Source organism: Lepisosteus oculatus, unplaced genomic scaffold, assembly GCF_040954835.1.
Source record: "Lepisosteus oculatus isolate fLepOcu1 unplaced genomic scaffold, fLepOcu1.hap2 HAP2_SCAFFOLD_40, whole genome shotgun sequence".
Taxonomy (NCBI): domain Eukaryota; kingdom Metazoa; phylum Chordata; class Actinopteri; order Semionotiformes; family Lepisosteidae; genus Lepisosteus; species Lepisosteus oculatus.
In genome coordinates this window covers 1779921-1807374 of record NW_027167934.1, presented here as the reverse complement: position 1 = coordinate 1807374, position 27454 = coordinate 1779921, and the positions used below count along the sequence as shown (strand labels likewise).

General features: G+C 45.7%; 11 non-coding genes and 1 pseudogene across 11 annotated transcripts; 4 read left to right on the top strand and 8 right to left on the bottom strand.

Annotated features, from left to right (window-relative positions):
* The first annotated feature begins 91 nt into the window (after window positions 1-91).
* On the top strand, window positions 92-165 carry trnat-agu (transfer RNA threonine (anticodon AGU)). The gene has a single exon. It is a non-coding gene; the product is annotated as a tRNA-Thr (tRNA).
* A 2932-nt stretch (window positions 166-3097) lies between these two features.
* On the bottom strand, window positions 3098-3239 carry LOC138228284 (U4 spliceosomal RNA). Its single transcript, XR_011185370.1, has one exon. It is a non-coding gene; the product is annotated as a U4 spliceosomal RNA (small nuclear RNA).
* A 1341-nt stretch (window positions 3240-4580) lies between these two features.
* Window positions 4581-4722, bottom strand: LOC138228255 (U4 spliceosomal RNA). Its single transcript, XR_011185341.1, has one exon. It is a non-coding gene; the product is annotated as a U4 spliceosomal RNA (small nuclear RNA).
* A 230-nt stretch (window positions 4723-4952) lies between these two features.
* LOC138228353 (U5 spliceosomal RNA) lies at window positions 4953-5069 on the bottom strand. Its single transcript, XR_011185433.1, has one exon. It is a non-coding gene; the product is annotated as a U5 spliceosomal RNA (small nuclear RNA).
* Window positions 5070-7725: 2656 nt separating this feature from the next.
* On the bottom strand, window positions 7726-7807 carry trnas-gcu (transfer RNA serine (anticodon GCU)). The gene has a single exon. It is a non-coding gene; the product is annotated as a tRNA-Ser (tRNA).
* Window positions 7808-14606: 6799 nt separating this feature from the next.
* trnav-cac (transfer RNA valine (anticodon CAC)) lies at window positions 14607-14679 on the bottom strand. Its single transcript has one exon. It is a non-coding gene; the product is annotated as a tRNA-Val (tRNA).
* Window positions 14680-15130: 451 nt separating this feature from the next.
* On the bottom strand, window positions 15131-15202 carry trnae-uuc (transfer RNA glutamic acid (anticodon UUC)). The gene has a single exon. It is a non-coding gene; the product is annotated as a tRNA-Glu (tRNA).
* Window positions 15203-15403: 201 nt separating this feature from the next.
* trnah-gug (transfer RNA histidin (anticodon GUG)) lies at window positions 15404-15475 on the top strand. Its single transcript has one exon. It is a non-coding gene; the product is annotated as a tRNA-His (tRNA).
* A 2620-nt stretch (window positions 15476-18095) lies between these two features.
* On the top strand, window positions 18096-18259 carry LOC138228093 (U1 spliceosomal RNA). The gene has a single exon (XR_011185189.1). It is a non-coding gene; the product is annotated as a U1 spliceosomal RNA (small nuclear RNA).
* Window positions 18260-18895: 636 nt separating this feature from the next.
* Window positions 18896-19014, bottom strand: LOC138228080 (5S ribosomal RNA; annotated as a pseudogene).
* Window positions 19015-20320: 1306 nt separating this feature from the next.
* On the top strand, window positions 20321-20462 carry LOC138228183 (U4 spliceosomal RNA). The gene has a single exon (XR_011185269.1). It is a non-coding gene; the product is annotated as a U4 spliceosomal RNA (small nuclear RNA).
* Window positions 20463-25867: 5405 nt separating this feature from the next.
* trnag-gcc (transfer RNA glycine (anticodon GCC)) lies at window positions 25868-25938 on the bottom strand. The gene has a single exon. It is a non-coding gene; the product is annotated as a tRNA-Gly (tRNA).
* Window positions 25939-27454: the final 1516 nt, after the last annotated feature.

The window sequence follows — 27454 nt, the reverse complement described above, 5'->3', positions numbered from 1 at the left end:
CAACTTGCTGAGCGAGCAGGCGGAGCACACACCGAATGCAGATGTGTCTGAGTGGTGTGTCCAAGTGGCTGCAAAAGGACAGCACTCCCGGGGCGCCGTGGCTTAGTTGGTTAAAGCGCCTGTCTAGTAAACAGAAAATCCTGGGTCCGAATCCCAGCGGTGCCTTTTTTTGTTCTGTGTTCTCGAACAGAACTGGTCATTATAGACAACCGCATACGTCTAGACTTAATTAAATGCAAGTATTCATTTCCTGTCTTGAACGACTTGTTTTTCTTAAAATGGATGCAACTTGCAAAACATGAAATACAAACCTCGCTAATCAGCGCTCGCGGCTGGCAAAAAAAAAAGAAGTCAGCAATGTTTTTTTCTTTAACCTTAAGCCTGCTAATGGAGAAGAACCTAGTCGCCACATCACATACATCCGTTTCAACGATAAGAATGTAACAACTATCCTCACTCCAGAGTAAATCTCACGTTGAGGGCATATTTTTTTCCACTTTACCATGAGTCGGGCTCAGCTGCACAGAGGCGAGAGCAGAGCAATGAGGTCAGGGGGATAGGGGAGTCACACGCTGGCGGTTTGAACACGCGGAAGATCACTGAGGGATCCACAGTATGTGGACCCTCCGTGCGCCATCATTCCACACTCCAGACTCTGAATCCTGCCATCCGAGTTAAGATCTCGGCGGAACCTGAGGCGCAGTTCTTTCTTAAAACGTAATCTGGTGAGCATTTCTAGAATCGTAATTGTATAGATGCAGCCTTTAATATGTTGCTAGGTTAAAATTTATGACTTCTTGAACTTCAGTAGGCAACTGCCCTCTTGATTTCGGATTTAATTTCTTTATTACAGGGGAGCTTTTATGATGACAGAGTCAAGTTCAGGTACTTTGCTTGATGGAGGAAGCTCATTTCGGACTCTGTGATCTTCTCACCTGGAAAGGTCTGCTGTACTACTACAAGAGAGAAGTAGAGTCTGGAGGAAGGGACAATTTTATGATGCTTTGGAAGGTAATGTTTTTTTTTTCTTTGAAATCGAAATGAATCAGAATATCAGTGCAAAAGACAAACTCTTGGTTTGGTTTAAAGAGATATGGTTTTAAAACAGACAAAATGTAGAAAACAGGTGTTTCTCACTTTTGGAAAAGAATGGACCGGGGGTAATATTTTACTAGTTGCAGTGCTAAGCTCACTGGGTTACAGCCCTGCAGTGTCACACGAGGGCCAGTGGTGCAATGGATAATGTGTCTGACTATGGATTAGGAGTTTGGAGGTTCGACTCCTGCCTGGCGCTGGTTGTTTTTAAACACATCAGCCTACTCCCTAAGTAGTCTGTGCTACTTACTGCATTGTAATCGTACCCAGTAAGAGATTTCCTTCATGTAAATGAACTGCACCTGACAGCTTTAGAAAAACACCTGGGCTCAGTACGGTGCTGAGAGCTCAAGTTGTGTATAATGTAATAATTTAAGTAGAATAGATTCTAATAATATAATGATCCAGTGTGTTGCACTACTTCACTGCTTCACTGCTCTATGCCGTCTGGAAATAAATCCTCAGACAACTTACTGCCCTGGGCATGTACCAATAAATTACAGGAGCACATCTATATATCACTGCGTTGAAGCAGGAGACACAATCACTGCAAATACATCCTAAATACAGTGTTCCAGCACCTTTGACCTCATCCAGAACGTATCATTTCTTGAAAGGAATTTCTGTCCGAATGCACATCTGAATCCCAAACAGAATCTCTAGTAAAATACGATCATTTGTGAAACAGGTAAATGTCTCAGGGGCCCATTCCTCATTCTCAAGACACATGTATGCAGTACGTACATCATGCATTGAGCAATAGGGATTAAAGACACCACAGGTAAGGTTAGAAGACATTCTGACTATATTCTAAAATATTGGACTCATATTCTTATGATGGCAGACATGATGCTGTGTTTAAAACCGGGGTTAATGGACATTATATGACTGTCAATTCTGTTTTGTTTTGGAGACTCTTGGCTGCCTATGTGGTACAGTGCAGCGTGAAGAAAACATTTTCCAAAACTGTGTCAGCTCAAAAGTTGTAAGAAAATCTTTCCAGCTGCTTTAACTCTCTTCATTTTTGTCATTTAATTGTCTGTCGGCACTATGTAGCAGCGTTGCATGACAACCCATCTCACCACGGAAAGGAACCTAACAGCTTTTGTAAGAGAGGAGAAAAGGACCTGGCCCGTATGGGACTCGAACCCACAACCTTGGTGTTATTAGCTCTAACCAACTGAGCTAACCAGCCTCACGACAGCAATCCTCTCTGTGCTGCAAAAAATCGAACTCAGGGAATTTCTTTTGCCCTCCTTTGAATTGAAAGCCGTGTAATTCAGTGTACGGGCTTTCTCGTGCAGTTTTATAGTTCTTGTAACCCAAATCCTACACTGGCGTGAAGTGACCCCCCATTTCACAGCATTTTTCAGCTGATTTAAAATGTACCTAAAGGAGAAGCATTATTGAAGACCATCAATTACCAAGAGCTTTTGTCAAAGGTTTTGGTGGTCATTTTTAATGACCACAGAGCGCTGTGACCTCAGTTTTACATCTCATCCAAGAGACAGCGCCCTTTTACAACACAGCGTCTCCGTCACTATGCTGGGGCATTGGGACCCGCACAGACCTCAGGGTGAGCGCCCCCCCGCCGGCACCATTAACACCGCTTCCAGCTGGAAACTTTGTTTTTCCCTGTAGCTCACCCTCATCCGGGTACTGACCTGGCTCACCTGCTTAGCTTCAGTGGGTTTTCAGTTGCGAGTTGCAAGGGGATGCAAGTGATGGAGCCGCTCGCTGCAAAAGCCACTGCTTTGGCTGGGAATCGAACCAGAGCCTCCCGCGTTAGAAGCGAGAATTCTACCACTGAACCAACAATGCTCAGTGCCCAGGTCTTCAAAAAAGACGCTTTTTTGGTACTCTGTTAAAAAAGCGTCGACATTACCTCTTTCAAAAGGCTTCACTTTCCTAGTCACATTCCAAGGCTCATTGAACCCGGGCTGTTTCCTCCAGCGGTATAGTATTGCAGTTAGACAGCACGATGCCTGCAAGACTATGTCACGCACTGACGAGACTGTCAAAAATTGCTTTCGACGATTGTATTGCAAACCGGCGGAAGCGGGGTATTGGGAAAAGATTTCAACTAGCAATAATTGCGCCTCGGCTAAACCTCACAGGCTACGATACTGCCACTGCGCAAAGCTGACGGTTGCCAGGCAACCGCGGGGATCCTATGGAAATCGTTATCGATCGTCTCATGGCATGTCGTTGCAGTAACGCTTCATATTTGTCGTCTTCTTCTTCTTCTAGCTTGAGGTTTTGAAGAATTTCATGACAGACAAGGGCTCCGTCGGGAACAAAGGGCGTTGTGAGAAAACCGTTGCTTATTTTCAGCAGCAGAAATACAACCCTTTAAATACAAGATGACAGAACAATGACGAAGGGCATGCCGGGAGGAACTCATGCACTACAGAGGAAAGGGGGCGGGCACGTACAGTTCACATTCAAGCCACAAGTACTCTTCTCGGATGTTGCATAAACAAATCCTAACGTCCTGAAAGCATTGCAGCATGTTTGTGTCCCACTTCCCGTGGCTGCAGGACGACTGACACGAACGGACAAACACAATTTGTGGCGTTTAGCGTGACATAGTCTTGCAGGCATCGTGCTGTCTCACTGCAATACTATACCGCTGGAGGAAACAGCCCGGGTTCGATGAGCCTTGGAATGTGACTAGGAAAGTGAAGCCTTTTGAAAGAGGTAAAGCACTGCACAACGGAAGTGAGGGAGAATCTTACAGGGGATTCTGAGCGGTGTCTGCATACACGCAGTCCGATACGGGCGCTGAAAGCTTGAGCTACTCTCAATGTCATGCTGCCTTTCCTCGGAGTAAATCTGTTACATTGAAAGAATGCTTCTCGCAGGTTCAAAAAGGGAGGTTCCATTGTTAATTGGAGAAATCAATGATTTCGAATGAATTCTGTGTGCGTTAAAAGACAGCTATACACAGAAAACATGCAGGACACTGCTCATGATGTTTCCCGAGCCGAAACACAGTGCGTTTTTCCAAGCCATCTGACAAAGCCCGCCCACTGAAAACTGCAGCAGATCGTGTAAAGACGTTCAACTTTGTAACTACTGCACGCACAGGAAGCAGAATAAATTCCTCTTTTCAAACTGTCAAAGGTTTGCTTTGCGAACGCTGCAGGACATCGCACAATCTCTTTTGAACGGGGACAAACGATTTCTTATGGGGCGCAGTAAGACAAGTACAGACAATTAAAAAGCTCCACTCATGCCGACGATGCAGCATGAAGAAGCGCAACCTAACGTTTGACAGACAAAAGCCGGGCGCCCTACGAGCAATATGAAATCAAACTGACAGCACACGGCGTTTCGCGCTGACTCAAAAGTGATCTCGACAGACGCTGTTCTCTGCATAACTCTGAAAGAGCTAAAGAGCGTTTCTGTTGAGACGTAAGAAGCTTGTTTCTTTCTACCATGATGTTACCATGACAAAATCTGTCTTTAAACACCTTGCTCAGTCTCTGACGAGACTGTCGAAAATTGTTTTCGCCGATTGTATTGCAAACCGGCGGAAGCGGGGTATTGGGAAAAGTTTTCAACTAGCAATAATCGCGCCTCGGCTATACCTCACAGGCTACGATACTGCCACTGCGCAAAGCTGACGGTTGCCAGGCAACCGCGGGGATCCTATGGAAATCGTTGTCAATCGTCTCATGGCATGTCGTTGCTGTAACGCTTCATATTTGCGGCCGGACACTTCCCGCCTCCCAAAGAAAAGAGCGCCAATCAGACAGGCGGAGACCGAGGACTCGCAGAGCAAACGGCCACAGTCGCCGTAATAAGAGCGATTGTGAGCGGTTTTGTTTTCTCTCTTTGACCAGCCCAGCTGCGCCCCACCCGAAGGCAGGGAAGCACAAAAATTGTATGGAACTCATTCATGCTCCTCTCCATGGAAATCTTTAGTAAAAGGCAAAAGATTTGTACGAGATGAAGAGAAACCAGAGTGCGTGGCTGGACAGCTGCAGGAGCCCAGGCCGCCTTCAAGGCCTCTGCCCTGCCGGTCGTGGTTGGTAATGCACCTGGCCTTACAAACGAGCCAGTGGGGCCCGTTCAGCTCCGGGCTCATCGCCTGCGGCTCTCGGCTTACCTGGCAGGGGAGATACCTTGATCAGCCTGTAGTTGGAGTAGTTGGATTGTTTTCTTGTTTTGTGGAAGCAGTGTTTGTTTTGCAGTTTGAGATGGCAACCTTTGGATCCCGCAAGAATGCTGTACGTTTTGAGCTTTTGGGTGACCTCTTCATGGATCGTATGCAGTTCAGCAGAAAAGTGTTACAGAAGGAACTTGGCTTTGAACCTCGGCACTTGGATTTCATCTTCGCTCTCCCAGGTCAGAAAGCATTTGAGGTTGTTTTTGCTACCTATTCTCTGTTTGAACAATTTGTGGATGTGTTTGAGGCAAAAAGAGGGAAAGTTCCTGCCCTTGAGAAGATCATCTTGCAGCCTCTGACACGGATAGAGAGGAAAACGGTGCATGTTGTTATGTTCTCGGAACTGGCAAAGACGGAGGACATTCACACCTGGCTTAAGCAGTACTGCACCATCCACCATGGAACTGAGGTTAGAGATGTTGACGGTATAAAAACAGGAGCAAGGAAATTCGAGGTTTGCTTGCTACCGGACAATGTAAATGGAGGCTTAAGGCACCTGCCCTCTACAATCCGGCTGGGTGCCTGCAATGGCTATGTTTTTTATGTGGGACAACCAAAGGTGTGTCGGCGCTGTGGTGCTGTGGGACACCTGGCATCGTCCTGCACTGTGAAATGCTGCAAGACCTGTGGCAAACAGGGACATTTAGCCTCTGACTGTTCAATGCTGCCAAAGTGCAATTTATGTGGCTCGGAAGGACACGTTTTTAAGAACTGCCCTCACGCCTACGCCAATTAACTCAAAATGAGAAAGGATGAGGCAGTGCTTGTTTCAGCCAAACCGGCCCGAAAAGCCAAAGCAAACAACAAGTCAAACAAAGAACCCTTGTTGGACAAAGAGTCTCAGCCTCCAGCCAGGATCAGTCCTGCTGTGGCTCTGGGCCCGGTGGAAGAGAAATCCACTACGCCCCCACAACCGCAGACTGCACCAGACAAGCACGAGGGTTTGAAAACCCCCGAGAACAGCGAGGACCCCTCCCCCATTCCTGCTCCTCAGAACGAGGGCCAGTGTGGGGCCCCCCGGTGGAGCGGGTCCAGCGAGGATACCCAGGATTCAGCGGAGCTGCTTTTCTCAGACTCTGCAAGTGCTACAGATGCCCTCCTCTCCTCCATCCAGTCCATCACGGAGGATCTGCAGCAGCTGGTGGGTGAGGGGGAAGAGGAGACTGGTGCATCGGCTGCACCCCTTTCCCCTCAGTGCTCCCAGGAGCTGGACTTGAGGAAAAGGAAAAATGACTCTGTTTTCTCCCCGAGCGAGGAGGAAGGAGAGCATGGCGATGGGGACAGCTGGAACCCCTCCACCCCTCCCTCTACCCCCTTCCTTGAAATGGACTCCGTGAATGCTTTTACTGCTGCCACCCTGATGAAGGCTCATTCAGAGGATGGCTGGCAGGAAATTGGTAAGAAGAAAAAGAAAAAGAAGAAGGTAACAGGTGAGACCGAAGAGAAATGTGTTTTGTAAAGACTGGTTCCACTTTCTTATGTAATATGGCTCTAAACATAATTTCTCTTAACACCAGAGGTATCAATGACAGAGTTAAATGCCAGTCTGTCTTTGATTACCTCCAGCAGAGAGAGAGAGATGTGTTGATGTTGCAGAAGTGTGCTATAGCCTATCAAGAAAGGTATAAAAGCTTTGAAGATAGGTGGGATAAAGGGCCTTCTGTTTGGTCAGGGGACAATAACAACAGAGCCTCTGGCGTGGCCATTCTTTTCAAAGGATGGGCTTTCAAATTGAAAAGTATTCAGAGGGTCATAGATGGCAGGTTGCTGTGTGTGGATGTGGAATGGGGGACCGTTAACCTGCGGCTAATCAATGTGTATTGTCCTACTGACGTGGGAGGAAGGGTGGAGCTACTCAAGGCACTCTCCCCCCTATTGTTATGTAGCACAGAAGTGATAGTGGGAGGGGATTTTAATTGTATCTTAGAGCACACAGACAGGCAGTCTAGCTCTCCGATAAAATTGGATTCCAGCTCACTGGCCCTGCAAAACTTAGTTCAAGACTTTAAACTCTCAGACACATATAGATGTATATATCCCACAACAGCAGGATATACATGGTCAGGGAGGAATAGCAGCTCCAGAATTGACTATTGCTTTGTCTCAGAGAGAGTGAAAGTTGTTGGGGTCACTCTTCAGCCTGTCTTCTTCTCAGTCCAGAGTGCGGACTGATGGCGCACGGAGGGTCCACATACTGTGGATCCCTCAGTATATCCCTAAACACCTAGCGCAGTCTCACGAGAGACTGTCAAAAATCGCTTTCTCCGTTTGTGCTGCAAGTAAGTGAAAACGCGGTCTCAACCCAGAGCCACTTGGCAGCAGCGGCACGTAAATACTGTTACTGCCACTGGTCGATACCAACGTTAGCCTACTATACCATGTTCAGCCACCGCTAGAAAATGTAAGGCTCTAGTACTGGAGCAAACAAAAGGAGGGCCAACGTCAAACGTAGAGAGCGACGAGAATGGGATTTGAACCCATGCGTGCAGAGCACAATGGATTAGCAGTCCATCGCCTTAACCACTCGGCCACCTCGTCGATGAAACTGGGCTGTCCAGACATGGGTTGGCGCGCTCCAAATGATCTTTTTCTTTTTTTTCCCTCGTACTCGAGGGTCCTTTTCCTGTTCCACATGCGATTTCAACATTTTCCTTGGGAGATGTCAAGCCAGCAAGCCACTGCTGTGCTTCAGTGGCCAGTGTGGAGTTCAGTGGCCCTGTTGTACACAGAAAGCACATTGAGCTCCTTGGACATGAAAAGTTCCAGATAAAAGCCATTTGTCATCCTTTCTCTTGGTGTCGATGTTGCTATTGTATGTAAAGGTGGCAACTTGCTCAGCGAGCAGGCGGAGCACACACCGAATGCAGATGTGTCTGAGTGGTGTGTCCAAATGGCTGCAAAAGGACACCCCTCCCGGGGCGCCGTGGCTTAGTTGGCTAAAGCGCTTGTCTCTTAAACAGGAGATCCTGAGTCCGAATCCCAGTGGTGCCTTCTTTGTTCTGTCTTCTCGAACAGAACTGGTCCTTACAGACAACCGCCTACAGCTAGACTTAATTAAATGCAAGTATTCATTTCCTGTCTTTAACACGACTTGTTTTTCTTAAAATGGATGCAACTTGCAAAACATGAAATACAAACATTGCTAATCAGCGCTAGCGGCTGGCAAAAAAAAAGAAGTCAGCAATGTTAGACGACCGAGTCTATGCAGCCTAAACGGTGCTCATGTCGGGTTCTTAGCTGAAAGGGTGGTAAATCACGCTCACCCCAGTCCTTAATCTTTTAAAAGGATACAAAATTGAACCTAGTCGCCACATCACATACATCCTGTTCAACGATAAAAAGGTGACATCTATCCTCGATCCAGAGTAAATCCCACGTTGAGGGCATATTTTTTTCCACTTTACCATGAGTCGGGCTCAGCTGCACAGAGGCGAGAGCAGAGCAATGAGGTCACGGGGACAGGGGAGTCACACGCTGGCGGTTTAAACACGCGGAAGAAAACTGAGGGATCCACAGTATATGGACCCTCCGTGCGCCATCAGTCCACACTCCAGACTCTGAATCCTGCCATCCGAGTTAAGATCTTGGCGGAACCTGAGGCGCAGTTCCTTCTTAAAACGTAATCTGGTGAGCATTTCTAGAATCGTACTTGTATAGATGCAGCCTTTAATGTGTTGCTAGGTTAAAATTGATGACTTCTTGAACTTCAGTAGGCAACTGCCCTCTTGATTTCGGATTTAATTTCTTTATTACAGGGGCGCTTTTATGATGACAGAGTCATGTTCAGGTACTTTGCTTGATGGAGGAAGCTCATTTCGGACTCTGTGATCTGCTCACCTGGAAAGGTCTGCTGTACTACTACAAGAGAGAAGTAGAGTCTGGAAGAATCGACAATTTTATGATGCTTTGGAAGATAATGTTTTTTTTTTCTTTGAAATCGAAATGAATCAGAATATCAGTGCAAAAGACAAAGTCTTGGTTTGGTTTAAAGAGATATGGTTTTAAAACAGACAAAATGTAGAAAACAGGTGTTTCTCACTTTTGGAAAAAAATGGACCGGGGGTAATATTTTACTAGTTGCAGTGCTGATCTCACTGGGTTACAGTCCTGCAGTGTCACACCAGGGCCAGTGGCGCAATGGATAACACGTCTGACTACGGATCAGAAGATTGCAGGTTTGACGCCTGCCTGGCTCGGGTCGTTTTTAAACGCATCGGGCAACTCCCTACGTAGTCTGTGCTACTTACTGCATTGTAATCGTACCCAGTAAGAGATTTCCTTCATGTAAATGAACTGCACCTGACAGCTTTAGAAAAACACCTGGGCTCAGTACGGTGCTGAGAGCTCAGCGTTGCTGTTCTAATTAGCACGCACTGCATCGGTTATGAGCCCGAACCTTTCAATTATTCCGATCAGTAAGTCAACACGTAGTCCACATGAACGGTAGAAATATTCTCGTCTGTCTCTTGTTTGTATAGAACTGAATGTCCCTGACAATGTACTGTTAGTTTTAATTGAAGAACGGCATTTGTGTTCAAATATACCAGACAAGTTTATGTAACTGCTCATGCGACACTCAGTTGTAATTAGTCAAGAAATAAAGTCGAACAACAGCTGCGGGTTTGATTCTGAACGTATCAGATTGCAGCGCCTTTTACTTCCATTGACAAATGATAGAGATTCGAAGAGAGATCCTTCAGACCAGCAAGGAAACCCACGGCTATTTCGGTTTTCTATCTAGGGAACGTTGGTGTTTGCAATAGCATACATGAAAGCGTGATGCAATTTCTGTGGCTACATTTGTTGCACGTCATGCACAGTAAGAGTGTTTCTAACACCAAATAAAAAGTCAACAATTAGCGATCACACCTTCTCCTCAGTTAACCCACTGAAACCCTTGCTGTTAACAGTTCTTTACTGCGTGCTTTACCAGCACCTACATATCGTGTCGGTTCTTTCAGCTTTATTCATTAGGTTTTCAAAGGCATAAGCAGAGCACCAGAGGTGCGAAGGAAAAGTGTGTGGTTATCTGAAGAATTGATGTCCATGGCAGCAGGTCCAAGCGATTTCGCGTTGTTATAGTACCAGGAAAGGAGAAGCGGCACTTCGCCTCTGCCGCGCAGGCACAAGGCGACATGCGGCAGACGCCGGAGTCGGCAGGTTTCGAACCTGCGCGGGGAGTCCCCAACGCATTTCGAGCCCATCGCCTTAACCACTCGACCACGACAAAAGCGAGCCCGCCACCGCCGTATTCCTCCTATAATCAAACACGGACTGCGAGGTGGCTGCGGATACCTTTTTAAAGTTGCTCTCCGTTAAAAAAAAATACATTTCACAAGATACGTGCCGGCAGACAGACACACCTCAGAGGGTTTAAGGCTGGCTTCACGTTCAAATGATAAAGTCCCCCCGTCCGGATGTCAAAATGCAACTTTGGCAGACAGAACAAACATCAACAAACCACAAATGTGGACAAGGATTTTACAAGCTGCACCACACTGCACTTTCAAAAGCATTTACGTTCGTGTTAGACGCAGGACTTGCCTTTGATTTGCGCGCTTACGAACGCCATGGAAAACGAAACAAAACTAAAACCCTCAGCTCCTGCACGTGATTATAATGGCGTTACGTGTCGAAGCAGTAATTTACGTCATCCTACCACTGCAACACGGGGAATAGAGAGAAATGAGCACACGCTACGATTCGTCTCAATCACTCCCTAGAGTCGTAAGGCGCATTGAAGGGTGCACCCCCATCATTAATCGTTGCGCCTCTGTGAAAGGAAAGCTCTTGGGCAGTCTTTGAAACAGCTCGGATGAAACACTTGATTGCTTCCATGTGCATCTGGAGCCCACCCAGTGGGCAAAAGACGTATAATAAACGTCTATTAAACGCATACCTTATACGTCTAAATGTGGTCTACAATTCGTCTAGAATGAAATTCTAATATACGTCTAAAGTTATACGTCAATTATACGTCTATGTTTAGACGTTCATTATACATAAATGGTTGGAGTTCTATTATACGGATAAATTTAGAGGACTATTATACATATATGGTTGGAGTTCCGGATAACTTTAGAGGTCTATTATACGGATAACTTTAGAGGACTATTATACGTATATGGTTAGAGGTCTATTATACGTATAACTTTAGAGGTCTATTATACGTATATGGTTAGAGGTCTATTATACGTATAACTTTAGAGGTCTATTATACGTATATGGTTAGAGGTCTGTTATACGTATATGGTTAGAGGTCTATTATACGTATAACTTTAGAGGTCTATTATACGTATATGGTTAGAGGTCTGTTATACATATATGGTTAGAGGTCTATTATACGCATAACTTTAGAGGTCTATTATACGTATATGGTTAGAGGTCTGTTATACGTATATGGTTAGAGGTCTATTATACGGATAACTTTAGAGGTCTATTATACGTATATGGTTAGAGGTCTATTATACGTATATGGGTAGAGGTCTATTATACATCAAAGATAGATTTTATAGGTGTAGAAACAAGTAAACCAAGCCAATGATTAGATTTAGAAATGTATTCTGAAAATACACATTCACACCTGAAACATATGTATTTCAAATTATACATTGTATACAATCAATCAACAATCAACATATGGGCAATAATCATAAAAAACACAACTAGTCTTAAACTTCAGCTACAAATTCTGGTAACATGGCAATATACAGTATAGTAATGACAAACACAAAACTAATTACATTAACACACTAACTCAAAACCACATTTTGATTCAAATATACATTTTAAAATGTACAACTTCTATATTTCCAAGAAAAAAAAATATTACAATGGAAGTTAAGATGATTTTTGTCCACTATTTGCAAACCCTGTCTAATTGTCCTAACAGTTAGAACCAAAAACCTATTATTTTCAGTGTCCAGATCTCCTGGCCCCCTGTCTTTCATATGCATTCTTCAAGTAACACATTGCATGCTCCTTTATTTCTTTTTCTGTTGATGTAGGGTGGGACTTCAGCACCGCAGCTAGGAGAAAATTATATAATATTACTTCCCAAATAAATGATGATGAATATCTTCTTTAGTATAATCTAAAAAGTGAACGGTTTACTAAGCTCAAAACTGAAATAAATGTATAAAATTTGGCTTGCATCATAGCAGTTGAGCAATAAAGTCTGTCCTAATTAAAGAGTACCCAAAGTTTGAAAGTACAACATAGAATAAGAATAGAGAAACGGCAAAACGATTTTGTGTCATCTTCCCCATTCACACTATTTTATGTGCCATTTTTTGCTTATTCACGTACTATTTTAATCAAAATAATATTAAGAAAGATCTGTATGTATTCAGATAGTATTATTATTGTTCATACTTACTCGTCAAAAGAGGATTGCTGAGATATTTGCGGATATACTTCTACGTTTGAAAAACGTGTCCAAAATTGTGACCAACGAATACTAGCAATGCATTGTGGTATATAACCGGAAAATATGCTGGGTTCGATATTTTCTCAACGTATGCGTTTATTAATGTTGTCGATATTATGGTTGAAATATAACATTGATAATACATCGCGGCTATGTGCCCCCTGCTATGAGCTGATGTGCAATTTTAACGCATGTAGTTAGTAAGGATCGGTCACTGTTGTATGGTATTATATATAATGACATTATGGAATAGGATGGGGACAGGCCTGGCATCACGGGGGGAGGGGGGAATGTTGCCCCTTCAGTTTTGGGCAAAAAGATTTACCTAACTTAATTTGCGCCCTAAAAAAATAGTTGTACTTTGTCAATGGTCAGACAACACTAAATGACACGAACAGTCACTCAGTCTGTTTGATGGGCAGGAGGGCTATCCGTCCAGGAACTGCACATATCAGTGTCGTTATTGAGTGTCAACATTACGATCCTGTTTGCTCAGGTGGACCGATTCCTTGCAGTAGTTTATCATTATACTTAAAATCGTTATATAACTAGGACTAGTTATAGCAGTCTGTGCTTTCTGTTGGTTTTACAACATTTTTTCTTAACGATTCAGAACGTCCATGTAGCTGCAAAAATGAACGCTTATGGTACTTTTCGCTCCAGGCAATACTCTCCAGTGAGAGTGACGAAAAATGTGAAACTGAACTTCATCGCAAATACCAGATTGCTAGTCGATATCTTCTATCATAAAGCACTAATTAATGGCATAGCTGCGAGATTTCATTTGGGTAGCTGCACCGTACAGCTCCGTTTCAACCGAAATATCACCCCCGCTCAGAATTTCAGACGCCCCCCTACAGATTTTTCCCCGGGCACCGCGCACTGATGGGGGACGGGGTTTCCAGGAAATGGTATCAACTTTTCTCAAGAAAATAAAAATAGAAACTCTATAGGCACTCAAACATTTTACTGTTTTTTTTTCAGGCAGGTGGCAAGACCCCTCCGCAAAACCCTTGTATGCCAAGCTGTGGGCATTGATTCGTCGAATATACGTATATTCACGGCGAAAATACGGCTATACGTATATATACGTCGCCTCGACGTATAATCAACGTCGAATTGCAACCGTAAAATCGACGACATTAATAAATGCATATATAACGTCGAAAACACATCTAACACTAGGAGTATACGGGATTCTGCACAGTGTACGAAGTAAATTATTTTCGCAGTAATTAATTTACACGTGTATAATAAATATAGTAAATATAATTAATTACTGCGAAAATAATTTACTTCGTACACTGTGCAGAGTGCTGTATACTCCTAGTGTTAGATGTGTTTTCGACGTTATATATGCGTTTATTTATGTTTATTTCACAGTGTCGTGCACCTTTTCATTGCTCTCGCTTTCAGAGCCTCCGCACGGCACACGACTCGACATCAGGAAGCACATTGAAGTGAAAGCAGGGAGCGCTGCGACATGCACTGTGCAGATCCTGCCACACTAAGAGGTATATAAGCGTCAAAGGCAAGTCATTCCGAGTTGGTCGTTTGTGTTTTCCGTTCAGACGCGAAATGCTGAAATGATCTCTTGGCTCCTCGGTTGTCATTTCTGCTCCGTAAAGGAATCACAGCACGAGTCGGCTTCCAGCACGGTGGGTCGGGATACAATGCCGGGGGTCGGAGAGCGATGTCTTCCTCGTTAGTACAGGACCTGTCACCTGTCCCCACCTGTCACGCGGGAGACCGGGGTACATCAGGACGCGCATTGAAGTGAAAGCAGGATGCGCTGCGACATGCACTGTGCAGATCCCGCCACACTAAGAGGTGAGTGGGTCTGTTCGATCACAGCACTAGGCGAATCCCCAATCCCCTTTTGTGCGTGACGACAGAAGAAGTCTGGTCTGTTTCCGCCCGGTTTCGATCCGGGGATCTTTCGCGTGTGAGGCGAACGTGATAACCACTACACTACGGAAACTGTGGTCAGATGTGCCCAGCGGCCCAGCGCTGAGCTTCGCCAATGCGATTCAGCTGCTTCCAGTGCCTTCATTGGGGTGCGCTGATGGACCGTGCTCTCTCTCCAGAGACCAGCACGCCTGTCATGGATGGAGCAGGAAAGACGGCGCCACATTCTACAGCCCTCTCCACGCAATCGACGAAATCGGGCTACTGAAGTGGAGAAAATCGCCTCTCCAGAAAGTGCAAATATCATCTTGGAGAGTATAAATCCTATTGCCGAAGGTCAGCCCTGTCTACCAGAGTGACCCTCCCACCTCCTGCAGCGATGGTCAGCTCGTCTCACACGCGAGAAGTTTCGGCTGGAAACAAGCGCCCCCTCTTTTCGCACGTTTTGCACGTTGAGTAGTTTTAATGCGGCTCCTTCGTACACAGTGCTGATCTTTTGGAAAGCAGGAGGCAAAAGTGACACGTTCCCATACCGGGAGTCGAACCCGGGCCGCCTGGGTGAAAACCAGGAATCCTAACCGCTAGACCATATGGGAGTGCACAACCCTGCTGTTCCGGGCATCATGCAAGCAAACTACATAAATATGAGAAAACACGCAAGAGAGTTGTCACTCAGAGTGTCGAAGGGTCGATGTATACTGGGGCTCAGTTGAAATGCAACGTCAGGACTTTCCCGAATTATGTCACACGAAGAGAGCACAGCCTTTTCCGCCCTGCCACGTGTGTATCGGTAACTCGCCGTGATCGTATAGTGGTCAGTACTTTGCGTTGTGGCCGCAACAACCCCGGTTCGAATCCGGGTCACGGCAGAATAGGGGCGTCTGCTTTTACTACTTGCACGAATGAAGGCAAAAAAAAGCCAATTGATGTGAACGAACGGCGCTTTACAGAGGAGTACTGCCTGACTGGATCGTTGATGAACGACAGAGACCACTCCGACCTCTTCTCGGGTTTCTTCAATGACTTACTAAGGATCTTCTTCACATTCGCCCATGCATGGGAAGCCAGTTACACCAAAGCAAACGCAGGAAAGTGCATTTCATGCAGAGACCAGGAGGGACCTGTTTACACCAAGAGTGGTCGGAGTATGGAACAATGCGCCAAGCCCTGTTTCTGGAGTCGATTCTTGATTAGATCTTGGGCTCACTAAGAAGCCCCCGCTGGATGCTAATCTTTCTGTTGTTCTCGCAGGTGTTGCGCTGCTTTTGAGCCGACAGAGCTCGTCTTGGTCTGTCGGCACAGCCCAATTGCAAATGATCGGCTCCAGGTACAGAAAAAACATGTGTTTGGTACAAGAGTGCATGAAGGCACCGGAAATACATTGGGAACAAATGACTGGTGGTTCAAGACCTCTGTGAAGTGCAGGAGCGTGCAAGAAGAAGCTGTTTGCACCCAGTCTCGAACCAGGGACCTTTCGCGTGTTAGGCGAACGTGATAGCCGCTACACTACGGAAACCTGTAGGGACTGTTGCTGGTGTCTCGCTTGCGTTTCGGGCTGAGAAAGGGACGCGTCACTTTAGGCAGAGGGCGCTGGAGAGAGAAACAAAGGGCGCGATGAAACAAAATGCCGAAACCCGGGATCGAGCCAGGGACCTTTAGAACATACTCTCACGCATCGTTAGAATATGTGCGTTTGATCATCAATTGCGTAACAACCACATTCGTTCGACTTGAGCAATGAAGCTCATAGTTTTCAAATCTTGAAAGCTGTCATTGAGCACATCATAGTGTGCAGTACGCCCCGTAACTTGCGTACTTCAACAGAAAGAAGAGCAGACAGCTCCATAAATATGCGAGGCGCAGAGAGTGCAAGGCGAGCCGCACACGTTTCGGTGGCTGAGAGAGGGCAGTTTTTGCTTCTGCATTTCCCAAGTAAGGACGCATGACAACAAGCGATCGCGGTGCTCATTTACGACATAGTGGTGATGAGTTTTCAGTACGTGTTCTTTTGAACGAGCAATGAGGTTGCTGCCTTGGACAGCTGACTGCACGCTCTCATTGTGCCACGTGATGAGTATTCACCAGGCTCGTTCAGTCATTAGTCCGGAGCGCGCACTTTGTGGGGGGCGGGGGACCGCATTCGCGCTCTGCCCCCGGTCTCTTGCGCGAGTACTAAATCTCACGGACAGGGGGGCCTCGTCATTGATTGTTACAGGTGAGACGGGGATTAGGAGGAGACCCCGACTGATGGGTAAAGGGGAGCACTAACACCAGAGGGACACCCCCGGCGTCTCTTTTTGAGAGACGCCCTGGGGTTTCCTAATGGCCAAGGAGGGTCGGGACCTCGGTTTGACGCCTCCCCCGAAGGACGGCGCCTTTTTGTGCAGCAGAGTGTCGCCATCAGGAGGCTGGGGCGTAAGAGAGCCACACAGCCCGCAGGGTGAGCGCTCCCTACTGGTCCCAGTCACACCTCTTGCAGGAGCAGCAGCAACCGGAGCTTTTCCGGGGTGGAATCTCCCATCCGGGTGCTGGCCAGGCTCACACCTGCTGGGCTGCCCCGGGGGTGAGCCCAGTCGAGAGTCGCAGGGCCAGATCTAGTCACCGGGGAGAAACGATACAAGTGAAGGATTGCTCGGCTCTCGGTACTTGAAAAGACCGACAAATGTCTCGTTCCCGCCGGAGCTGAATGTACCCGCATGTGTGGTGTCGTCTTCTTTCCCCGCCCCGCTGTGTTTGCTGTATTGTCTCTGAAGCCGGCCCCCCCGAGACGAGACGGGCTGTTCCTGTGCCCCAATTAACACTTTACAGGTGCCATTCCCCGGCATTGTGGCCATTGTCGGTGCTCACACGCGATAAGATAAGGCGGAGGAGAGCGGGGCATGCCCAGCGGCAGACATTCAAGGAGGGGGCAGTGCGAGGTGAGGTGAGGTGCGACACGCCGGAGCCCCGACGCAGCTAATGCGGAGCACTTGTTGGACTGGCATCGAAAGGACGTGTGCGCACGGAGCGAGCCTTCCCTGCGGCGGAGTGCGGGAAATTTCTCCCCCCCTCCCGCTGCAGGAGTTGTGTGCACTGCAGCGGTGCCGAGAGAAAAGCACAGAAGGCAGCAGGCTCTGGAGAGCAGGTAAGAGACGGAGCCTTGTGGGCAGGCGAGCAGGCCCGTTTTTTTGGAAATTGCTGAAAAGGTTTGTTCGGTGTGTGGCAGGCGCACGTCGCGAGCTTGCGTGGCGATCTGCTGGTCTGGAGTTATGCAAATGAGGCCGAATTGCATCCCGGGACATGCTGCGAATGCGCAACGGCGACTGCAGATGTGTAGGAAACGGCGCGCTCGTTTTCTCGTTTTGCCCACACTTTTGAGTGTTAGTGTGGCGTGTGAGTGTGTGAAAGAGTGGGCCCAGCAGGAGGCGGTGGCGTGCGGGGCGAGGAGGTGGCCTAGGCTGCGCGATTTGTGCTGTGGGTGCGGGCCGCTTGCAGGGGCCTGTTTAACTCATACTTACCTGGCAGGGGAGATACCTTGATCAAGAAGGAGGTTCACCCAGGGCGAGGCTCGGCCATTGCACTCCGGCTGTGCTGACCCCTGCGAATTCCCCAAATGTGGGAATCTCGACTGCATAATTTCTGGTAGTGGGGGACTGCGTTCGCGCTCTCCCCTGATGTGCTTGGTCCAAAATCAGATACAGGAGGGTTAGGACACCACGAGCTGCGTGGCTGCGGAAGGATCCCGGTTCGACAGGAGTGGACGCCGCTGCTGGTTCTCGCTGGCTTTTAGTTAGGGGTCCGGAGAAGCATCTCAAGCTAGTTCCACTACTCCTTCCGGACGTTCATTCCCTTTTCAAAGTCGGTTGTTTTGCTGTAGTCTGCGTTCTTTAGGCTGATTATCGAGGTTAGCCTTTATTTGGTCATGGGGGGCCTCGGTACTGTATGCTGAGTCTAAAGACAGTTTCACCCGTTTTCTGATTGCTCGGTTCTGTACCAGTGCAGACATGTCAAACAGTGAATGGCTGTACCTCTATTGTATCCGTGCTCAATGAATGAAATCGGTAACAAATGAATAAATGTCTAGTTATACGAAAAACGAGTGGTTTATCGACTCATCTTCATTTGCAGATTTAGAGGCAGCTTCGATATTCGTTTTACAGACGGGTTTTTTTTTTTGAATATGGGTCACACACATGCCACAGCAACAAAACATCTCTAGAGATGAGGCTATAGATCACCTTTCCATCCTGCAGGTTTTCCTCCCAAAGCCTACGGCACCAACGGCGACCCCTGCTGGCCGGGAGAGCAAAAGCTTACAGCACCTGGTATTCCCAGGCAGTCTCCCATCCAAGTACTAACCAGGCCTTACGCTGCTTAGCTTCCAAGATCAGACGAGATCAGGCGTGTTCAGGGTGGTGTGGCCGTAAGCAAAAGCCCTGGCGCCTGACTCGCTACTTGAAGCTATGTGTGGCGGGGGTTCCGTGCCCCCCGAGCGGGACTGAAGGATCGTTCGTGTGCAACTCTTTGGAAAGGAGCTGCTTTCCAAATCGCATTGCGTGCCTGGATGTTGGCGAATGCGCTCCCTTGTGTTGGCTCGTCCCGCACTGGAGGAGGACAAACAATCTGCACGGAGGAGCACCAGGCAAGTCTTCACCAGACAAAAACCTCCAGTGCACAGCACTCTGGAAACATTTCGGGGCTTTCGCGTGTTTATTTCAGCACGTAAAGCGCACCGGTCCAACACGTCGGCCGGGCGCGCGGCGCCTCCGCCCTGTTGCTGCCCCTGCAGCTGCTTCACTTTTCCCTTTAGTTGCCATCGATTTTTTTGTAGTGCTATACATATACGATTGAGGTATCTTAGAGTTCTCCTTCGAAGACCCAGCACTCTCTTTTCTTTTCCCAGTGTTACTCATATCGGACTTTTTAAACCTAAAAAAAAATCGTTTTTTCTTTCAATTATAACTGAAGTTTAAACAACTAGTGTTAAGTCCTTATTTTTCTGTAGTCAAAAAAAGCAAAAATTAACATTCAGGTCATGAAAACCCCCAAAAACCTCCCCAACCACTAAACTTTACCTCCCACCTGAGCGCCATCTTGAACGCCCCTACCACCAGAGAATGCTCACGATTTCGGAAGCTGTCTCCGGGACGTGCTGATTCCACACATCCTGAATAAATCATGATATTGTTAGTTGCTGTAGCTAGACGTTCAAATGAGTTTCATGGCCAGATGGACTGTTTCCTCCAGCGGTATAATATTGCAGTGAGACAGCACGATGCCTGCAAGACTATGTCACGCTAAACGCCACAGATTGTGTTTGTCCGTTCGTGTCAGTCGTCCCGCAGCCACGGGAAGTGGGACACAAACATGCTGCAATGCTTTCAAGACGTTAGGATTTGTTTGTGCAACATCCAAGAAGAGTACTTGTGGCTTGAATGTGAACTGTACGTGCCCGCCCCCTTTCCTCTGTAGTGCATGAGTTCCTCCCGGCATGCCCTTCGTCATTGTTCTGTCATCTTGTATTTAAAGGGTTGTATCTCTGCTGCTGAAAATAAGCAACGGTTTTCTCACAACGCCCTTTGTTCCCAACGGAGCCCTTGTCTGTCATGAAATTCTTCAAAACCTCAAGCTAGAAGAAGAAGAAGACGACAAATATGAAGCGTTATAGCAACGACATGCCATGAGACGATCGATAACGATTTCCATAGGATCCCCGCGGTTGCCTGGCAACCGTCAGCTTTGCGCAGTGGCAGTATCGTAGCCTGTGAGGTTTAGCCGAGGCGCGATTATTGCTAGTTGAAAACTTTTCCCAATACCCCGCTTCCGCCGGTTTGCAATACAATCGGCGAAAGCAATTTTTGACAGTCTCGTCAGAGACTGAGCAAGGTGTTTAAAGACAGATTTGGTCACGGTGATATCATGGTAGAAAGAAACGAGCTTGTTACGTGTCAACAGAAACGCTCTTTAGCTCTTTCAGCTTTATGCAGAGAACAGCGTCTGTCGAGATTACTTTTGTGTCAGCGCGAAACGCCGTGTGCTGTCAGTATGATTTCATATTGCTCATAGCGGCGCCTGACTTTTGTCTGTCAAACGTTAGGTTGCGCTTCTTCATGCTGCATCGTCGACATGAGTGGAGCATTTTAAACGTCTGTACTTACTGCGCCCCATAAGAAATCGTTTGTCCCCATTCAAAAGAGATTGTGCGATGTCCTGCAGCGTTCGCAAAGCAAACCTTTGACAGTTTGAAAAGAGGAATTTATTCTGCTTCCTGTGCGTGCAGTAGTTACAAAGATGAACGTCTTTACACGATGTGCTGCAGTTTTCAGTGGGCGGGCTTTGTCAGATGGCTTTGAAAAACGCACTGAGACATCATGAGCAGTGTCCTGCATGTTTTCTGTGTATAGCTGTCTTTTAACGCATACAGAATTCATTCGAAATCATTGATTTCTCCAATTAACAAGGGTCCCTTTTTGAACCTGCCAGAAGCATTCTTTCAATGTAACAGATTTACTCCGGGGAAGGGCAGCATGACATTGAGAGTAGCTCAAGCTTTCAGCACCTTTATCTGACTGCATGTATGCAGACACTGCTCAGAATCCCCTGTAAGATTCTCCTTCAATTCCGTTTTGCAGTGCTTTAGCTCTTTCAAAAGGCTTCGCTTTGCTAGTCACAATCCAAGGCTCATGACAGCATTTGAAAACATTCGCAACTGCGTTGGCCGGGAATCGAACCTGGGTTAACTGCTTTGAAGGCAGCTATGCGCAACACTGGCTCGCTCCAGAATAAATCTCGCGTCGAGGGCATATTTTTTTCCATTTTACCGTGAGTCGGGCTCAGCTGCACAGAGGAGAGAGCAGAGCAATGAGGTTACGGGGATAGGGGAGTCACACGCTGGCGGTTTGAATACGCGGAAGATCACTGAGGGATCCACAGTATATGGACCCTCCGTGCGCCATCAGTCCGCACTCCGGACTCTGAATCCTGCCATCCGAGTTAAGATCTCGGCGGAACCTGAGGCGCAGTTCCTTCTTAAAACGTAATCTGGTGAGCATTTCTAGAATCGTACTTGTATAGATGCAGCCTTTAATGTGTTGCTAGGTTAAAATTGATGACTTCTTGTATTTCAGTAGGCAACTGCCCTCTTGATTTCGGATTTAATTTCTTTATTACAGGGGCGCTTTTATGATGACAGAGTCATGTTCAGGTACTTTGCTTGATGGAGGAAGCTCATTTCGGACTCTGTGATCTGCTCACCTGGAAAGGTCTGCTATACTACTACAAGAGAGAAGTAGAGTCTGGAAGAAGGGACAATTTTATGATGCTTTGGAAGATAATGTTTTTTTTTTCTTATACTGAAAATGAAAGGTAGTTGTTTCTATATGGACTCAGTCTTTGGAATTTGTATATTTATATATTTCAGTGAACCCTCAGCCATTCCTTCTGTATTGTAATTCAATTTCTCTTTTAAAATTCTTTCCCCACTTCTAGGACCTGCAGTTGCTGAACTCCACAATGGCTTCTATTGGAAAGTCTGTGACTGAGACCAAGTAAGTGTTCACTTTTTTATGAAACCATTATTTATTTATTGCATTTTATATAAATGCAATAAAATCATTATGCTCAAACTATGAGAGAGAAAATTAAGGATAATTTAAGAAATCAGTCTTGTTTCTATACACAGATGGTATTATTTATTTTCAAAGGAAACCCGCGCGGATTCCCCTGGTGTGCAAGATGTACCTGAATACTCTTGATCAGCTTCCTGCTCACTTGAAGAGGGCGTGTATGAAGCACGCCACGGCAGAAAAGATCAGGATGGCCTCTCAACAGGCGAGGGAGGACATGATGAATCACCTGAAGAACGGGGTCATCGTGGATTACCACAGAATAGAGATCGTGTCTGGTGAGGCAAACAGGATAGTGGTTGTAAGACTGCTAGAGTCCTTGGGCCTTTTTGTACATGGGAAGCCTGAAGACACATTGGCAAGGTGAGATATTTTTAATCTGTAAGGCTTCTGTAGTTTCTTTTTGAAATCATTGTTACAACATATTATGTAAAAGCATGTTGAAAAGAATCTACCTGCATTCCAGCGGCCCTGAGCAAGAGGCCGCTGTCCAGGAGGAAGAGATGCCAGAGGCTGCTCTAGAAACTGAAACAGAAGCGGATAAGGAAGGGGAAGATGTGAGCTCTGAAGAACTCTATCAGCAGTAAGACTTTTTTATTTTTCAGATGTATCTATTTTTTACTAAAATTCTAATTTGTCTTATAGGTATAAAATGTTTAAACCGGTGTTTTATATCCTTACAGGCCCTGAGTAGTTAAAAAGTATCAGCAGGCCGGAAGAGAGTGGCCCAAGCTGGACTCTATAGAAAGCACTCCCTGGATGCTCCTCTCCTGATTGGATTCAAACAGTACCTTATCAAGGATCTGGGAGTGGCAAATTATTCTCAGGAGGTATTTATTTTTTAAAGGCATTTAAAATTAAGCAATGGTATCTTCATTGTAAATGTTTTTATTTCTTAGCTTAAAATTCACCCATGTGAAATGATGTCAGCCATAAACATCATGACTCTATATTTCCTACCTGAATCTATTCTACTTAAATTATTACATTATACACAATTTGAGTTCATTTTAAAAAGTAAAAGGTAATGAAAGGAATGCATTTTCATAAGAAAGATAATACCGACATGCATGTGATAATCTTCCTTATATCATGTAGTGCATCATTTGGACACTTTGTGGGCTTCAAATACAAAGAAAATCATGTTCTATGGTACAAGATAAATACAAAACTTAAGCTTCTTTATAAAGCATAAGCAATCATTTATTACATCGCTTCTTGAATTAAATCTTTTGACAAGAGGTGAGACTTCTGTTACATTTAAACCCATGTTTAGCTGTGTTTTTTAGATTTAACTGAACCAATTTCTGTGTGTGATAATGTCCTTGAATTCTGACAACATCACACTAAATTACATGATATAAAACAGCTAATGTTTCTAGAGATAAAGTTTCTGAGATGCTTCTAATTACTTTTTATTACCAGGGACAGTTTAATTCACCTTGTACAGTACTGTAAGACCAAGATACTTTTTTTAAAAGTTATTTAACATTTTATAGAACTTTGTCTACTATGGCAACATGATGTGCTTGGTGAAACTTGGAAAAATACTGCTTGGCCACTTATCTTAAGATAAAGATAGGATAAAGGTTTATCTTTTGCACCTACCTGACCCCCAGGGAAGGCCAATGCTTTCTAAGTTGATGGTTCCCTACAGTAGACTGTACTTTAATTTCAAAGGTAATGTATATTGACCCAAATCAGTTTTGGAATCCAATCTACTGACGAGATGGAGCACATCCTTTTTTCAGGATTTTAGCATCATACGTTTGGTATATTTAGTCCCTAATGATGAAAGAAATGATCATAGAACATTTGGACACTTTGTGGGCTTGAAATACAAAGCAAATCATGTTCTATGGTACAAGATAAATACAAAACTTAAGCTTTTATTTTAATTAGATTTGTTTATAAAGCATAAGCAATCATTTATTACATTAATATATGTGAAAATAACATTTTAGCATCATACGTTTAGTATATTTAGTCCCTAATGCTGAAAGAAATGATCATAGAACATGACATCTAACCTTACCTGCGGTGTTTTTAATCCCTATTGCTCAATGCACGGTGAAAGCATTCCATACATGTGTCTGACAATGAGGAATGGGCCCCTGAGACAGTCATTTGCCTGTTTCACAAATGATCGTATTTTACTAGAGATTCTGTTTGGGATTCAGATGTGCATTCGGACAGCAATCCCTTTCAAGAAATGATACGTTCTGGATGAGGTCAAAGGTGCTGGAACACTGTATCTAGGATGTGTTTGCAGAGACTGTGTGTCTCCTGCTTCAACGCAGTGATAAACAGATGTGCTCCTTTAATTTATTGGTACATGCCCAGGGCAGTAAGCAGTCTGAGGATTTATTTCCAGATGGCATAGAGCAGTGAAGCAGTGAAGTAGTGCAAAACACTGGATCATTATATTATTAGAATCTATTCTACTTAAATTATTACATTATACTCAATTTGAGTTCATTTTAAAAAGTAAAAGGTAATGAAAGGAATGCATTTTCATAAGAAAGATAATACCGATATGCATGTGATAATCTTCCTTATATCATGTAGTGCGTCATTTGGACACTTTGTGGGCTTGAAATACAAAGAAAATCATGTTCTATGGTACAAGATAAATACAAAACTTAAGCTTTTATTTGAATTAGATTTGTTTCTAAAGCATAAGCAATCATTTATTACATTAATATATGTGAAAATAACATTTTAGCATCATATGTTTAGTATATTTAGTCCCTAATGCCGAAAGAAATGATCATTTGTTTAACATGCACGGGTCTGTCTCAAAGGATGCAGTACTCCTGAAGGGTCTCAAACCCTACATTTCGGATGCCTAGCTGTATCCCTCACATGTGGCACCTCAGAATGACTTCTAACCTTACCTGTGGTGTACTCAGTCCCTATTGCTCAATGCACGGTGTACATAGTGCATACATGTGTCTTGAGAATGAGGAATGGGCCCCTGAGACAGTCATTTGCCTGTTTCACAAACAGGGACCTGGACCTAGACCTGGCCCGTACAGGGCTCAAACCCGCGACCTTGGCGTTATTAGCACCACGCTCTAACCAACTGAGCTAACCGGCCTCACGACAGTGCTCCTCTCTGTGCTGCAAAAAATCAAACTCAGGGAATTTCTTTTGTCCTCCTTTGAATAGAAAGCCGTGTAATTCAGTGTACGGGCTTTCTCGTGCAGTTTCATGGTTCTTGTAACCCAAATCCTACACTGGCCTGAAGTGCCCCCCCATTTCACAGCATTTTTCAGCTGATTTAAAATGTACCTAAAGGAGAAGCATTATTGAAGACCATCAATTACCAAGAGCTTTTGTCAAAGGTTTTGGTGGTCATTTTGAATGACCACAGAGCGCTGTGACCTCGGTTTTACATCTCATCCAAAAGACAGCGCCCTTTTACAACACAGCATCTCCGTCACTATACTGGGGCATTGGGACCCGCACAGACCTCAGGGTGAGCGCCCCCCCGCCGGCACCATTAACACCGCTTCCAGCTGGAAGCTTTGTTTTTCCCTGTAGCTCATCCTCATCCAGGTACTGACCTGGCTCACACCTGCTTAGCTTCAGTGGGTTTTCAGTTGCGAGTTGCAAGGGGATGCAAGTGATGGAGCCGCTCGCTGCAAAAGCCACTGCATTGGCCGGGAATCGAACCCGAGCCTCCCGCGTGGCAGGCGAGAATTCTACCACTGAACCACCAATGCTCAGTGCCTGGGCCTTCAAAAAAGACGCTTTTTTGGTGCTCTGTGCAAAACGCGTCGACATATGCTTCCAGCTGCAAAATGCCATTTGCGGACGCTGAAGAACTTATTTCCAAGGCAGCGGGTACAAGCGATTGGGCGTTTTAAAACCACCAGGAACAGCAAAGAGGCGCGCTTCTTTGCTTGTGCCGAAACACACCGACTGAAGGCGGACAACGTAGTCGGCAGGATTGGAACCTGTGCGGGGAGACCCCAATGGATTTCTAGTCCATCGCCTTAACCACTCAGCCACGACTACAGCAAGCCCCACCGCAGCTGCGTTCTTGCTACAATCTTACCTGGATCGCGAGGCGCCGGCGGAAGCCTATTTCAAAGTCGTTCTCCGTTTCAAAAAAACATTTCCAAAATACAAGCCTTGCAGACAGACACGCCTCAGAGGACTTAAGGGTGGCTTCATGTCGGAATGATAAAGTCTCCCCGTCCGGACATGAAAATGCCACTTTGTTACACACAAAAAAAGAATCAACAACAGAGAAATGCCCACAAGCATTTGAAAAGCCGCACCACGTCGCACTTGAAATAGCTCTTACATTAGTGGTAGATGCAGGAATCGCCTTTTTATTTACGCTCTTACCAACGCGATGGAAAGCAAAACAAAGCAAAGCAGAGCAAAACAAAACAAACAAACGAAAACCCTCACGTCCTGCACTTGCATATAACGCCGTTACGTGCCCAAGCGGTATTGTACGTCATCCTAGCACTGCATCCCGGGTCGTACGATATATGGGAACGAGCACACGCCATGAATCGTCTCGAATCACTCCCTACAGCTGTAAGGCGCCTTGAAGCGTGCACCCCCAACATTCTTCTTTGCGCATCTGTGAAAGGTAAACTCTTGAGCAAACTCTGAACCAGCTCTAAGGAAACTAATCCGATTAGACGTTACTTTGACTCATCCTTTAAGGGACCCTTGTTAATTGGAGAAATCAATGATTTCGAATGAATTCTGTATGCGTTAAAAGACAGCTATACACAGAAAACATGCAGGACACTGCTCATGATGTTTCCCGAGCCGAAACACAGTGCGTTTTTCCAAGCCATTTGACAAAGCCCGCCCACTGAAAACTGCAGCAGATCGTGTAAAGGCGTTCAACTTTGTAACTACTGCACGCACAGGAAGCAGAATAAATTCCTCTTTTCAAACTGTCAAAGGTTTGCTGCAGGACATCGCACAATCTCTTTTGAACGGGGACAAACGATTTCTTATGGGGCGCAGTAAGTACAGACGTTTATAAAGCTCCACTCATGCCGACGATGCAGCATGAAGAAGCGCAACCTAACGTTTGACAGACAAAAGCCGGGCGCCGCTACGAGCAATATGAAATCAAACTGACAGCACACGGCGTTTCGCGCTGACTCAAAAGTGATCTCGACAGACGATGTTCTCTGCATAACGCTGAAAGAGCTAAAGAGCGTTTCTGTTGAGACGTAACCCATTGGGCAAAAGACGTATAATATA